The sequence below is a fragment of the Zingiber officinale genome, chromosome 6B, assembly GCF_018446385.1.
Source record: "Zingiber officinale cultivar Zhangliang chromosome 6B, Zo_v1.1, whole genome shotgun sequence".
NCBI classification, from domain to species: Eukaryota; Viridiplantae; Streptophyta; class Magnoliopsida; order Zingiberales; family Zingiberaceae; genus Zingiber; species Zingiber officinale.
Window position 1 is genome coordinate 63,079,134 of NC_055996.1, and position 4,158 is coordinate 63,083,291.

A 4,158-nucleotide genomic window follows, 5' to 3' on the forward strand; every position below is an offset into this window, starting at 1 on the left:
CTACTCACATTAGGTGTTATTTCTGGTCTCAGCGTTAGGAGCATCAGTCTGACTCATTCTTTCACTGTACTTACTATCTCTAGGCAAAGGTGAGCTAGCCTGTTAAATCTTTTAACCGCATCTTCTATTGGTAGGTCACCTTGTCTGAATTCCATAAGCTCCTCATACTGTTTATTGGTGATCCATTGACGGAAGACTTCTTCGTAAAACTCTGTCTCAAAGTCAACCCAGCTCATCTGGTTGGCTGCTTTCTTACTCTTAACTCGCTCCCACCACCTACAAGCACCTTCAGATAGGCAGAAAGAGGCACACTTACCCTTCTCGACTTCTGGTCAGTCAAGAAGCTCCATTGTGCTCTCAAGTGTCTTGAACCAAGCCTGGGCATCCCAGGGCTCAGTCGTGCCTGAGAAGCTTTCTGGTTTCAGCTTCAGCCACTGGATGAGGTATGCTTCTTGTCTTCTAGGTGTTGTGGAGACTTCTAGGGAAACCGATAGGACTTCAGTCACCACTGGGGTCTCCACATTAATGGTTGGGGGAGTGGGAGGAGCTGGCTTCTGATTGGCCATTAGATTGGCAATCACTTGCTGCTGCTCGCTACTTGTCTCTGAAGTTGAGTAACAACTTCAGAGAGAATAGGCCCAGGGGTTCTGGGCTCTTCGTTCTCCTGAACTCGGTCCTCAGTACAGACGGTACGGGGACGTCCTCTTCTTGACATCTAATTATGCAGAGGAAAAAGACTAAATAGCTTCTCTAACCCTTCTAATCATATATATATATGAATAAAGAAAAGGGAAACAAAATCTTCTATCTTACTTAAGCATTCAAAAACAAATACTCTATACTGCAGTTAATAATAAGGAAAGCAGAATAAAGAAAGAATTTAAATACTTTCTTACTTGGAGATGGTGAGGATAATGCTGATGTGTGTGTGATGCTGGAGAATGGAACACTGCTCTGATACCAACTGTAACGACCCACCTTCTACACTACTACTACTCTCTAAAGGTGGACGCTACTTAACTACTACTCTGTTTACTAGTGTCACTTATGCTAATATTAGCAACACTTAGATTTATCACGGCCCTAGAGGAATTCCTACTGTTCGCTCTCCGCAAGTGTACGGAAATGTCGCAAGTAATATAAAAGATTATCGTATCCACAGGGACTGGAATAAGCACTAGAAATGTCTCAATGCGAATTAGCTAAGCAACTATCCAATCGTTTCAAAAGCAAAGTAAAGGTAAACAAATCCAATCTTAAAGATCAACAAACAAGAATTTAGTGTTTTGGGTTATGATAAAGGGAGATTCTAGGAGTTTCGGTTTCTTTGTAGGATTTCTCGAATGTAAATGGTTCATCAATTCTTATCTCTCAATTGCTAAACATGTAGAAAGTTGCCGGTTCTCTCTTGCAATAGACAACCGGCTAAGGACTGAGAAATGTATCTAAATAGGATTAATTAGACATGAACCTATGTTGTCCTTACACAGAAGTGCACCTATTACTATGCCTTCCACGGATATCAACGTAGAAGCCCACGACTTATTAATCTATCAAGATACAAGAAACTAATCACAAAATCCATCCTACTCTCTTGAATATTCCTATTTCCTCTTCAAGATTGTCTCTCAAATGTCCTTACACGGGCTTGCACCTGTCACGTGGATCCCTCGGATGATCGAGTGAGAGTTTATCTTTACAAAGTCCATAAGAAATCGAAACAATTAATCAAGAATGAGAATTAAGCACGAATCACCATTAATCATTCAAGATCTAATCGATACAAGCAAGATAATGTCATTGAAACAAGAAAATGGCAAATCCATAAGAGATTACATCAATCCATCATACAAATACTCCCTTCATCCTAGAATACAAGATCTACTCCATGAATCGAGGAAGAAAACCCGAAGAAATAAAGAATACAAGCATTTCTTAAATCCACAATCCAAGAAACCAAGAAAAGGGGGAAAGAGAAAACTTATCTACGAAGAAGCTTCGTCTTCGGATCCAATCCTCGCTCCGGAGCCGAAATCGTCAAGAGCTCCCCTTGAATCGCCCAGAAATCCTCCCAAGATTGGGAGGAAACCACCAAATCTTGCCTTCTCCCAAAGGGGGAGAGATCCCCTTTCAATTCGTGAAGGAGGGTTTAAATAGAGGAGGGAATCGGGCGCCACACGGCCCCGTGACACGGCCGTGTGAGATTCACACGGCCATGTCCAGTTCCTTCTCTGCCAAAGCTGCACGGCCGTGTGACTCCACACGGCCAGAACCCTTCTGCTCACTGGAAATACTACACGGCCGTGTGGTGCACACGGCCACAGCCTGCTTGGTCTCTGGAAACCTCACACGGCCGTGTAGATCCACACGGCCATGTAAGGCTTCTTCTCTGGTTGGCTTCAAATCTTGACACGGCCGTGCGAGGTTCACACGGCCATGTCATCTTCCTCTTATGTTGGTGCCAAACTCCACACGGCCCGAGCTCCATACCAGTGTAGGGCCGTGTGAGGTACACGGCCCGGTGCTTTCTCCCTTCGTTTCCTCCAAGGCTTGCCCAAAGATGTAGATTCTGCACCAAATCGACTCCTGTGTACAGAAAATGCACAAAAAGCAGATCTCCGAACCAAAAGAGTAAATATGCTAAAAGGAAAGCTGGAAGTATAAAAATGCATAGATCAAGCATGCATAAAAGAGTATATAATCTACGCACATCACACCCCCCGACTTAAACCTTTGCTTGTCCTCAAGCAAAATGCTGCAGTCTAAATTCATATGTTCTACAACACATTCATAAAACCCAGTGCACTTTCCTAACTCTATCAAAAAGTTTCATTAACAAGCATGATCATGGAAACAAGTAAAGTATGGTTCAAGCATAAGAATCTTGTGCACAGTGTAAAAGTAACTCAACACCCTTCAAGTTTCAATCCATGTCCTAGTCAAGTCGTCATCAAATTTGAATTCCTAATGTTTCCAGTGAAAGACAAGTAACCAGTGATAGACACTTACTCACCATTCACTTGGTTCATATTTCTCAACTAACCCAAGGTCTCAAAGGTGTGCTCAATCTCAAGAGAAGCTAAGCAGTCATTTCCCCAGTAACCTAACTCGGTCTCAAAGGGGTGACTTGCTTGATTCCACTCATGACAACTATTTTTTATATCCTTTTTTTTTTTTTACGTGTTTGCATTGTGCAAAACTTATTCACAAATATACTTTTAGCACACATGTTGGGATATTTTGATTTTTCCAAATGAGCTTTAATGATTTGAGCCTCATCCAGTAACCAAAATGAAAGTTGAGAAATCACCATGGAAACCAAGTACTAAGCAAACAAGATGAATCATGACTATTTCAATGACATCAACTATTCAAGCATCAAGCACAAGTATAGTGAAGATAAAATCCTTAAGGTTGAACCAAAACTAAAACTCATCACCATAAGATTCTTAGCTTATTAATGCTTCCCAAGATAGAAAAAATAACTACACAAAGTTTACTACTAGCATCATTCGAACATCATGGATCAAGACAATAATCGTGCTAACATTTCACTTGAATCCAAGAAAGCATATACGTGAAGATTTGATGTTCTCAAAAAATTTTTTTGCCATGATTATTTCAAAAACAAGCAAAATAAAGCAACAAGCAATGAAAATAAGAACCAACATTAAAAACTAACAAAAACTAAAAACTAAAAACCAAACTAAACAATACATGACACCCCCCCAGACTTAAACTTTTTATCGTCCCGATGAAATCAGTATGGTGGAGGAGGTGGAGGTGGACGAGGGAAAGGAGGTCTACGACGTGGTTGGCCAATAGGAAAACTAGGAAAACTTGGAATCTCACCCAAGGATCTATGATACTCATATAAAGCATCTACTTGTTGGCTAGTAAGCGTCATACTCTGCATAAAATCTCTCATCCTAGCCTGATAAGTATCATAATCCTGCACAAACTCAGCCACTTGACCCTGAAAATTCCTCGTAAACTGAAAATGATTTTGTACCTCCCTAAACTGATCATCAGATAAAGAGAAGCGCCCCTCCAACATTTTTCGTTGGGAATCTTGCTTCTCATGAAGTGATTCTAGAGACGTACGAAAATCTGAAAAATCAAACCTAGAAGATCCCGTGCCATATGCAAAAGAATGCC